We start from the raw sequence: 12526 nt of genomic DNA on the forward strand, positions 1-12526 counted from the left end.
CTTCAATCAGTGGTTGATGCAGCAAACACATCAAGGTCAGTAGCAACAGCCATTGTAATGCGCCATGAGTCACGGCTACATGCTTTGGGATTTCCCAGGGAATTCCAAAACACTGTAGGACTTGCACTTCGATGAAGCCCACCTTTTCAGAGAGAAGACAGATGAGTACTTAGTACTCTGAAGGACTACAGGGCCAATCTCTGCTCCCTAGGAATATATTTACCTCTCCAAAGAGAAAATATCACAGGCAGGTCTACAAACCTAGATTGGTTATTCAGCAGTTTTACCATCAGCGATCTTACACTCCTCAGAAAAGACAAAGGGTGCAGAAGTCTTGTTTCCATTGTGACCAAAAGCACCCATGTATTCCCACTCTACACACTATTGTAATAGTACGTGTACAAAATTTACCTTGTGAAGTATCATTTGAAAAACTAATAACTTGCTGGTCAATATCATGGTGAAATGTATGTACAACATTATATGTAAAGTTATGAATTCCCACGTATGATGTTGTTAGCACATGTTCAAACCCACACAGCCCTGACTAGGCAAAAGTTGTTAAAACAGGTCTATCCTAAACAAAGGAATGTGTTTTTACCTCAATTTCCATACAAGTAGTAAACAGAGTCCTTGAGACAGCAAGAGGAGGAAATGGCAGGACACAAGGCAAATCGGCATTTCAGCATAGCCAAGCAAGAAGGAAGTGCATGGAGACTCCTTCGCCACTGGATTCCATGTCGCCTTCTTTACTGTTTTAATAAACTTCACTTTGAGGGGGTAATCCTCAGAAGAATCCACTTCAAAGGGTGACAATACAAGACTATAAAAGTGAGGGACAAACACACCCCCAAGGCATCTCTCCCGCTCTCTTTTTCACCTAAGATGACAAAGGAACCAGCCCTTAGACTCTGGGAGGAGATTCTGACCAGAGAATTTGGTCAGCTGGGAACATGTGATAAGGATTTACCTTGAAACAAGTTTAGTTTAAGTTTTAACTAATAGACAACCTTTTATCTTTATTTCTCTTGTAACCATTTCTGACTTTAATACCTGTACTCACTCAAAAATCTACCTCTTTGTAGTTCAATAGACATGTTTTATTTTTAAAATCAAAACTAATCCAGAATTATGTTTAAACTAAACTGGTAAACTCCAGTTAAAGTAGCAAACTGCTGAATATTGTCCTCTTACAGGGGCAACGGACCTCTAACATCTGAACTGCCCAGGAGAGGGCTGAACAATGCAGCAAACATGTTTTTGGGGAAAATCTTGGACTGCGCATATGTTGAGGGGCCCTTCCTCCAAATAGTGATCAAGGCTGGTGGAAGCCAGAGTGTGACGAGCATTGCTGACAGGCTGCAGAGGTCAGAGCTGCTGGGCTCTAGCTATACACAGACACTTAGGGTGTGACCTGCAGGCTGTTAGGCTATTTGTGAGTGGCCCGGGTTGGGAGCTACAACAGCAAAGCATTGTGAGGAACCCAGGGTGACGGGGCAGGTGGTGACACAACCTCTCACGGGTCTGGATTGCACCCTGGAATGTGACAACAATCTCCAATATAAGAGATTTTCAATGATGCCACCACTACTTGATCCCCACATATCCTTTGGAGATTATTCAGCACTCTCTTTGCACAACTGGAGTGCTGTGGCAATGGACAACTGGGTATTAGATATCCAATCTGACTATGCAATAGAATATTTCCCTACCTCCTCCAAAATCCCCATCCCTTTTCAGGGACCAGTCTCATGAGAGGATTCTCAGGCAGGAGGTGGAGTCTGCCCTTCAGCAAAGAGCAATAGAGCATGTACCTCTCCAACACCAGGGAGCAGGCTTTTACTCAATGTACTTCTTGTACCCAAAAAGAAGGGTGGTTTGAAACCCACTCTCAATCTCCACAATCTCAAATGCTTTATTTGCAAGCTGAAATTCCACATGGTCATATTGGCATCAATAATCCCCATCCTTAGAAAAGGATGTTTGAATTACTGCACTCTATATGAAGGATGCATACCTTCCCGTGGACATTCATGCTGTCCACAGGTATTTGCTCAGATTCATGGCGGGCCCCAATCACTTCCAATACAGAGTGCTCCCATTAGGCCATGCTACCATCCTCAGGATCTTCCTGATAGTAGCAGCTCATTTCAGACAGAATGGTCTCAGCATTTTCCCTTATTTCAACAACTGGCTTCTCGATGCCATGACAGATCAAGAGACCTGCATAAGAACAGCCATACTGGGTCAGACCAAAGGTCCATCTAGTCCAGTATCCTGTCTTCTGACAGTGGCCAATGCCAGGTGCGTCAGAGGGAATGAACAGAACAGATTCATTCCTGAAATACTTCCACAGGTTGACATGTCAACCTCAATAATGCTTCAGCTCCTATCTCTCTAGGAGTCAGTGTGAACTTGGGGGGGAGGGGAGGGGGGAATAGATCCTCATTGCAATGCAAACCATCAACTTCATAGGGGTGATTTTGGACTCAGTATCCTCTCTTCCAACAGTGGCCAATGCCAGGTGCTTCAGAAGGAATAAACAGAACAGGTAATCAAGTGATCCATCCCATCGCCCATTCCCAGCTTCTAGCAGAGGTTAGGGACGCTTCAGAGCATTGTTTTGCATCCCTAGCCATCCTGGCTGATAGCCATTGATTGGCCTATCCTCCATGAGCTTATCTAGTTCTTTTTTTAACCCTGTTATAGTCTTGGCCTTCACAACATCCTCTGGCAAAGAGTTCCACAGGTTGACTGTTTGTTGTCTGAAGAAATACTTCCTTTTGTTTTAAACCTGCTGCTTATTAATTTCATTTGGTGGCCCCTAGTTCTTGTTTTATGAGAAGGAATAAACAACACTTCCTTATTTACTTTCTTCACACCAGTCTGATCATTTTTGTTGCCCTTTTCTGTACCTTTTCCAATATATCTTCTTTGAGATGGGGTGACCACTTCTACACGCAGTATTCAAGATGTGGGCGTATCATGGAAATATATTTATTTTCTGTCTTATTATCTATCCCTTTCTTAATGATTCCCCACATTGTTAACTTTTTTGATTGCCATTGCACATTGAGTGGATGTTTTCAGTGAACTATCCACAATGACTCCAAGATCTCTTTCTTGAGCGGTAACAACTAGTTTAGATCCCATCATTTTATTTATATAGTTGGGATTATGTTTTCCAATGTGCATTACTTTGCATTTATCAACATTGAATTTCATCTGCCATTTTGTTGCCCAGTCACCCAGTTTTATAAGATCACTTTGTAACTCTTCACAGTCTGCTTTGGATTTAACTATCTTGAATAATTTTGTATTATCTGCAAATTTTCCCACCTCAATGTTTATCCCTTTTTCCAGATCATTTATGAATATGTTGAACAGTACTGCTCCCAATACAGACCCCTGGGTGACACCACTATTTACCTCTCTCCAGTCTGAAAAATGACCATTTATTCCTACCTTTTGTTTCCTATCTTTTAACCAGTTACTGATCCATGAGAGGACTCTCTCTCTTATCCCATGACAGCTTGCTTTGCTTAAGAGCCTGTGGTGAGAGACCTTGTCAAAGACTTTCCAAAAATCTAAGTGCATTATATCAACTGAATCACCCTTATCCACATGCTTGTTGACCCCCTTAAAGAACTCTAGTAGGTTGATGAGGCATGATTTCCCTTTATAAGAGCCATGTTGATTCTTCCCCAACAAATTGTGTTCATCAGTGTCTCATAATTCTGTGCTTTACTATAGTTTCAACCAATTTACCTACTACTGAAGTTAGGCTTGCAGGCCTGTAATTGCGGGGAACGCCCCTAAAGTCTCTCTTAAAAATTGGCATCACATTAGCTATCTTCCAATTATCTGGTACAGAAGCGGATTTAAATGATAGGTTACTACCACAGTTAGTAGTTCTGCAATTTTACATTTGAGTTCCTTCGGAACTCTTGGGTGAATACCATCTGGTACTGGTGACTTATTGCTGCTTAATTTATCAATTTGTCCAAAACCTCCTCTAATGACCCCTCAGTATAGGACAGTTCCTCAGCTCAGTCACCTAAAAAGAATGGCTCAGGTTTGGTAATCTCCCTCACATCCTCAGCTGTGAAGACAGATGCAAAGAATTAATTTAGTTTCTCCTCAGTGGCCTTATTTTCATTAAATGCTCCTCTAGCATCTTGATCATCCAGTGGCCCCACTGGTTGTTTAGCAGGCTTCCTGCTTCTGGTGTACTTAAAAAAATTCTTGCTATTACTTTTTGAGTCTTTGGCTAGTTGTTCTTCAAATTCTTTTTTGGCCTTCCTAATTATATTTTTATATTTCATTTGCCAGAGTTTATGCTCCTTTCTATTTTTCTCACTAAGATTTAACTTCCACTTTTTAAAGGATGCCTTTTTGCCTCTAACTGCTTCTTTTACTTTATTTTTTAGCCACGGTGGCACTTTTTTTGGTCCTCTTACTACGTTTATCTATGTTATCCTAGTTTATCTACCAAAGGACTGGTTTAGCACCATGAATGACCTGATTGTTACATGTAACCTGGTCCCTCAAACACCAGTCAGGACTTGTCTTTCCCTTCTGGGTTGTGTGGCTTCATGCACTTATGTTACCCCATTCACCAGCTTCAGCTTGTATTGCCTACAGGCATGGCTCTGAACAGTGTATTTACCAACCAAACACATCATGAATATCATACTGACAATTTCTTCCAGAGTAACGTCATCTCTAGTGTGGTGGAAGGATCTCCATCAAATAAGTATGGGCACTCCCTTTCTGTTCCCTCACTGGACAAATTATTACAGTTGCCTCCCTCTTGTGCTGTGAGGGGTCCACATGGACAACAATATGGCACATAGCACTTGGATACCCCAAGAGGACAGGATGCTCATCAATCTTCTGAAACTTCAGGCAGTCTGAGAAGCTTGCAAGGCCTTTCAGCAATTTATCTGATTATTATATCGAACAATAGAAGTACCATCTTTTCCATCAACAAACAAGGAAGATCAAGACCCCACTATGTGTAGAAGCAGTCACCCCTATGCAATTGGTGTATCAGGAATTGAATCACCTTGTCGGCAGTTTACCTTCCAGGAACTCAGAATGTGTTTGCAGACACCCTCAAAAGGCATTTCACCATCAATCACAAGTGGGAACTGCATGATTTGGCAGTGATAAAAGTTGAATTCCTTGTGGCCATCACCTCAGCCAGAAAGGTAGGTGAGCTTGGAGCCCTAACAGTGGATCCGCCATGCACTATATTCCATAAGGACAAAGTCTCATTACAACTACATTCGAAGTTCACCCCAAGGTGCTTTCAGAGTTCTAGAGCCAATCCACTTACCTGTCTTTTATGAAACCACATTCATCTTAGGAGAGGAGACGACTTAGTTCCCTCAACATGCAACGAGCCTTGGCTCTTTACCTATGAAGGAGTGGGTAGGCAAGGTTCTGTGGCCTGCAATGTGTATGAGGTCAGACTAGATGATCATGATGGTCTCTTCCAGCCTTCAAGTCTATGAGGACAAAACCAATCAGAAAAATCACCAAGACTGTTTCTCTCCAGAGCGAACTCCTCAAACGTCAAGCTGTATCTCCCCAAAAGATCTGTAACTGGATCTCAGGCTGTATCCTACTCTACTACCAGCTGTCACATCTTCCTCCCCTTATGGGGTAACGTCTCATTCTACAAGAGCACAAATGACATTGTGGCATCACTTTAGGAAGTACCTCTACTTGACATTTGCAAGGTAGATATGTGGAGTTCCATCACAGCATGCTCTAATACAGGACGCCTCCACTGATGTATCTTTTAGGACAGCGGTCCTTCAGCAGGCTCTGCCATCTGCATCCTTGCACCCTCCTCCTATTTGAATATTGCTTGTCAGTCACAATCAAATTCATATGGGGACCAGCACTCAAAGAAAAGTAAGTTACTTACCTTATAGTAAGTAGTAGTAATAGTAAATAGGGTCTTCCAGATGTATGATCCTATCTGTATTTCACTACCTGCCCTCTGCTTTAGATCATTCCTGGATTTGCGGTAAAGAGAGGTAGACAGTCCACTCTGCCCTTTATGCCTTTGGTTTGGGGCATGAGAGCAAGGACACAAAACATGGACCAACGGACACTGCTTGCAAGCATTCTCCAACGCCAGGTGCATGGAGCACTTGCACACCCACAGCCTCCAACTTTCTCGGTTCTATGACTCTCTGGTGTGCAGCTTTTGCCTGACTTCTGCTTTAATTTCTATCTGTTTTAATTCCATCTCTTTTGTTTTCTTCTACTTGCAACCTGTGGAGCTCCAACTTCTTGGTAGCTTCACTTTCACTCATTTTCCTACTTTTCTGCCCCTACTTCCCTTACCCGAAATAAGCAAACAAAAAACAAACCAGTAACCACTTTGTCTGTTCTCCAGCCAACACACTTAAAACTCACTTAAATCACAACCAGTGTGTCAGAGCAATAAGCTGTGCACATTTTCCTGCCAACTACACCACCATGACAGTTTGGACCCCCTTCTAAGGTGCCACCTGATGTGCTGGGGTGCCACTCAGCTCTCTGGCCTTGCCAGCCTGGGTTTCCCTTGCACTGGGTTGCTGTGCCAGGCTCTCGAGCCCCTTTCCAGCACACACCCAGGCAAGACCACACCCAGCTGCAGACACAGACCGCAGTCAGATCTGTGAGAGAGGATTCACCCAGCCCTCACATGCACACCCCCTTTGGGAAATAAACCAAAAATACTACTGTTTTGCGCTGTATAGAAAAATCTGCACAGCGCAAGCACATAAAAATTCACCCTCTCCCTCAATGTGAGGAGAGAGATTCACACCTCCTTGCCCCCCAAGTTAGAAATTGCACAATCTGGGTTTCATAATAAACAAAACAAATTTATTAACTTTAAAAGGCTGTTTGCTATCCCTTATCAGAACAAAGCAGATTACTGAGCGAATAAAATACCTACCAAGCTTAAGATCTTAAAGAGACTGGTTTCAAGAACTAATTTTTCACCCTAAATGTTATTTTTAGGCAAGATACAGAATTTCTGTAATTTACAGTTCCAGTTATTTCTTCTTACAAACTGGCCCCCTGCCTTTCCCCTCAGATTAGTTCCTTTGTCCCTTCAGATACTTTCAGCAGTCTTTCTTTTGGGTAGGCAATGGAGGAGAGTCCAGATTAACTCCCTCCCCAGCCTTAAAAAGGATTTACTTAAGGCAGGAAACCTTTGTTTGATCCCCATCTCCCTACAGAGGAAAAGTACCATCAGTGTCCAAGGTGGTGTTTTGTACCAGATGCTCTTATCACCTGACCTTGCAGTGTCAAAGCAACTATGAAACCAGGTTTATTTGCAAATGTCCACAAGAAGGCACTTCAGGGAGATGGGAGATCCACATCTTCAAAGACTCATTGTCTTTTTCTAATGGCCCATTAAGTCTGTCTTACTGTCTTAAGCTTACTGTCTTGTGGGCATTTCCCCAAGTATATGTACAGTTATAATTGTTATAGTCAATATTCCTAACTTCAGATACAGAAATGATACATGCATACAAATTGGATAATTGGTGATTCAGTCAATCATAACCTTTCCAGTGATATGTTACATGAGCCATCTTACATAAAGTATATGCCATATTCATATCATAACCATATTTGTATGAAGAATACAGGTTGAAATGCCTAGAAAAGAATGTCAAAAAAAATTTTTCCTGCATCTCTTTTGTGGTCTGTATTGTTACAGACATACTTGCGGACAGGTATTTTGAAATAAATTACTAAAATGAATTGAAACTGGCATGATTATATTGTTATTTTGCCAAATAAAATATGCAGAATTTTAAAATATTGTGTGCATAATTTCTAATTGTTTGCAACAGAATTTAATGTTTTGGTGCAGAATTCCTACATGGAATATAAGATTTTTCTCTGTAATGCTTTTATTCTTAAGGTTAAAAAAAAAAAAGGCTTGGATAGGAAGTGCTGCGTGGTAATTTATAACTGTTGACAGTCACTCTATCAGTCTATGAAGAGAAAGCAAGCAGATGTCTTTGAGAACCTGTCTGTGCTGGTGAAGGCAGGGATCTGTTCAGCCTGGAAATGTCCTGGTCAAAAGGAGGAGAGACATAGTTCTCCACTCAGAGCGGAAATGGCTGGAGAGCTGAAAGCTGAGAGTGAGTACCCTTGCTGAACCACAGAGGGGAAATACAGGTGCAGTTGGCCTGAAATGTGACAGCTGAATTCTGAGATTCCAACCTGGTGTTCAAATAGCGCACTGAAGAGGGAGATCCACACCCACTCAGCCACCCCTCCCTGTCCCCATGTGTCCCTACACCCCCACTCCTATTCAGACCCTGCCCCAGTCTGTTCCTCTCACTAGCCCTTCTGAACCCCAGTCTGTGACCTTCCAGCAACCCCATGTGCCTCATGCCATCCGGCCCCCCATATCCTTTGCCTCTGACCTGGCCCCGCAGGAAGGATGCTGTGAGGAAAACAGTCTCTTTTTCTACCCTAGCTGCAGCTCTGGGGCTGCTCCCCCTGGCAGCTGCTCTCAGTTCTGGCTCCACTGTGGCCCCTCATGGTCAAAAGGGGTAATTACAGCACCTTACTGGCAGAATGTATTTTCTGCAGGAAAAAAAAATTCTGCATGCCCCATGAATTTTGCATGTGCACAGTATTCCCCCAGCAATAATAAAACGTGTTGGCTTTTAAGCTTACTAGAATTAACCCAAACCCTAACAAATTCTAGCAGGCATCCTTCCAACCCTCCCCTAAGGATTGGGGCCCTCTGTGGTTCAGGAAGGTGAAACCCAGACTATCTAAAAACCCTTGTTTTGTCTGAAATGAAAGCTGAACTAGTATATGCCTAGCTCTCCAGGAAGGTGGTTGCTCTGGGGATGTTACAAACTGAGTGAATTTGCCTAACCACCCCTGCTGTTCTCCTATTTACCCTTCCCATAGAAATATCTTCAATTCTACAATAACATATACAACTGCATTTTTAATACAATAGACCTGAATGTATTTAATTAAAGAACATTCATTCAGGATATTGTAGAAAGCATCAGTCAGAGCTGCTGTATGGGGAGGAGGTTCTGGAAGAAGGGAGAAGAGCCTGCTGATGTTCAGGTGTTTATCGTCCCAGCTATAGTTCACCCAAAAAGCAGAGGGCAGGATTTGCTCTTTACAAGAGCTAAGTGAAAAAATTAGCACCCAGCATTACTAGAGCACCAGTAAGGAATGGCATTTTTGTGGGAAAATTTTATTGCTTAATATTAACAGTTTGGTGTCTACCTGAAGTGAGTTACAAAAATGAGTATGTAATAACATGTCCTTCACTGTACATATGTACATTATAGCTTCAGTTGTCTTGTCAAACCATCATTTAGGCCTTGTAGTTTCTGCCAACTGCTTAAAAACTTATTCATATGGAGTCAATGGGACTATTCATGAGATTAAAGTTAAGTAGGTGCAAATGTTGGCAGGATCAGGAACCTGTCTTGTTTCTGTGAAGGGACTATTTAAGGCACTCTAAAAAGCCATAGTGAATTCTGTATTTATCTTCAAAGGATGAAACACTACTACTGTCAAAACAGTCACCCAAACACACATTTGCTATCCACAGGTTTGACATTTAGAGCCTAGAGATGAAACTTGCCAATCAAATCTGTTGTAAATGGATGTGACACCAGTTCATACGTAAAATGTATTTAACTGACAATTGAGGTGTGCAGAAATTAGGAATATATGCCTGTTCTAAGTTAAATATGCCAGCCACACACCATTCAAAAGCATTCCAGGCAAACCTGTTTGCAGAGTCAAAACCTTGTCATTGCTATTTTTAAAAGCCATTTTATAATACCTGTTTAGATTGTTAGCATCCACTTGTAAACTTTAGTTAAAGAGAGAGGGGTGTGTGTGTGTGTGTGTGTAATGTTTATATACATAAAAAGGCCTGGAAAGAAAATCAGCAGAAAAGGCAGAAGGGGGGGGGGGGGTTAGGCAATAGCAGCAAACTTTCATAAAGTTTGCTATTTATATTTCCAAAATCATGAGAAATACAAATAAGTAATAGACACTGTCACAATAAAATGCCCCCTCACCCTCACCCCAGGGTAAGCACCAGCATTGTATATTGCTAATGCCTTTATATGCACTGGGAAGTATCTTGGGAAGGGTTAAAGGTGTGAGTGTGGAATGGAAGATTCCTTTGCAGGTTACAAGAGGCCAAAGAGGGAGGAAGGGAGACAGGAATGGGTTAAGTCAACGATCCAGCTAGGCCCGAAGATAAAGAATGAAACTGCAGCCCAAGGCCAGCACACATGAACAAGCTCTCTGCTACCAAACAGCCAGAAGCCTGGATCTCAAATCCCAGCCAGCTATGAGAAAGGGAGAACTGAGCCAGACAGAACTGAAGGGGTTGCAAAACCAGTAAGACTGCAAAGGCCAGTGAGTTGAAAAACAAGCTCCTGACCCTGAAACCAGTGTGTTTTGGGGAAACTAAGGGAGCCACAGAAGGCTAGTTCGGACTGGTACCGAGAGCACGGGGGACAAAGGTCCCTGGACAAAAGCACCCCTGGAAGAACCCAGAGCTTAAAACCCTCCTGGGAGCTGAAGACAACCTGTGCGCAGGGCAGAACTCTTCTTCCCCTTTTCTTCTTACGATACACCCAGGCTTAGCCAACCTTGGGTTGTGCGTGTGTAAGTATGAAAGTGGGTTAGGGCTCAGGCACTAATGCTTTCTTCCTCCCTCTGAGTAATGTGGGGCATACCCAGCACTCACTGCTGTTATTTGGTTAATAAAGCTTTAAACTTAGTCACTTGGTGTGCTCCTTCATCTCCCCTAAAGATCCTGCGGCCTCAGCCTGATCACCTGAAGTCCCAGATCACAACAGCTGTTTCCAACCTCAGGAAGAGTAACCACTGAAGCTGTACAACCAGCAAAACATCTAGAACAGCAGCCTTGTTATAGTTACACACAATTAGCTTGAGATATATGGCTCTGGGAGAGAGGAGGCCTAGACAGAGCACACTGTACTCTCTCTCTGGCTGGCACTTGGAGCTATAGCCAGCATTAAGGCCACCCTAAAGTATGCCAGGGCTAGGAATGGCCACCCGGAAATGGTTTCTTTGCAACGCCTCTCCCCGGCTTCTGTATTTAGTGGCTTTTTCTGAGGACTGAGGCAAAGATTTTTCCCTCCCTATTTGAGTATCATTGTTGTCAGACTCCATACAAATTGCAATCCCCATCCCATGTTAATTATAGGAATTTCTAATGAGATATAAATATTCACATTTGGTATCAAATGGATATGAATCCAGTATAGAAACCTAAATAAACCAAAAAGACTGAAAAAAACACATTCCATTCACAGAAATTGCATGTACTGTATTTTCTGGCGTATAAGACTACTTTTTAACCCAGGAAAATCTTCTCAAAAGTCGGGGGTCGTCTTATACGCCGGGTGTCGTCTTATAGGGCGGGTGCTGAAACTTCCGAGCCGGACTGGAGAATCTGCGGTCGCTGCATATGGTGTGGGGAGCTCAAAAAGGGCCGCGGCCGCATCCCCGCCCAATGACGAGGTGAGGGGGCGCCTCACCGGGAAGGTGTAAGTGAAGGGCGGAGCAAGCTGCAGGCGTCCGGGACGCCCGGGGTATGGAAAAAAGAGAGAGAGCGGCGCTGTGCCCAGAAAAACACGCTTCTTTCACCCATCTGGCCCGCCCTTGTATCCTATTACCGTACCTCCTTCTCTGCCTCTCAGATCTCGCTCCTGAGGACTGCAGTGAAGCGGTGCATGCGCGCATGTGCGAGATCTGAGAGGCAGAGAAGGAGGTAATAGGATACAAGGGCGGGCCAGACGGGTGAAAGAGGCGTGTTTGCGCTACCGCTCTGATAGTCTTGGAGACAGGGAGGGCTGGGCAGGTAGGGAGAGCTGACCAATCCAAGCAGGCTTTGAATACAACAACCAGCCAATCGCTGGTAAGGTACATCGCTTGCCGTGATTGGCTGGTTGTTGTATACTGGGTACCACATACAGTACCGCACCAGTATCTGTACCTGTTCATACAGTATACAAATGTCCAACAGTCAAAACCCCATCATGGCTCCACCAGCAAGAAGAAAGAAATATGAAGCCAGTTTCAAACTTAAAGTTGTAAACTTTGCCATGGAACATAATAACTGCGCTGCTGCAAGACAATATGGAGTAACAGAAAAGATGGTTCGGGACTGGAAAGCAAATGAAAAAGCATTAAAGAGTATGCCAAGGGGTAAGTGTGCATTAAGAAGAGGCACTCCACATTGGCCAGAACTCGAAAAACATGTAGCAGACATGGTGAATGAGCATCACCAAAACGGTTATGTAGTGACACGAAATAAAATACATTTGTTTGCACTTCAGTGGGCCAAATCTAACCCAGATCACAGCAACAGATTTAAGGCCACTGTATCCTGGTGTACTAGATTCATGGGAAGGCATAATATGGTACTGAGGCAAAAGATGAAAATTGCCCCAAAATTACCTGCAGATCTTGA

The sequence above is a fragment of the Malaclemys terrapin genome, chromosome 2, assembly GCF_027887155.1.
Source record: "Malaclemys terrapin pileata isolate rMalTer1 chromosome 2, rMalTer1.hap1, whole genome shotgun sequence".
NCBI classification, from domain to species: Eukaryota; Metazoa; Chordata; order Testudines; family Emydidae; genus Malaclemys; species Malaclemys terrapin.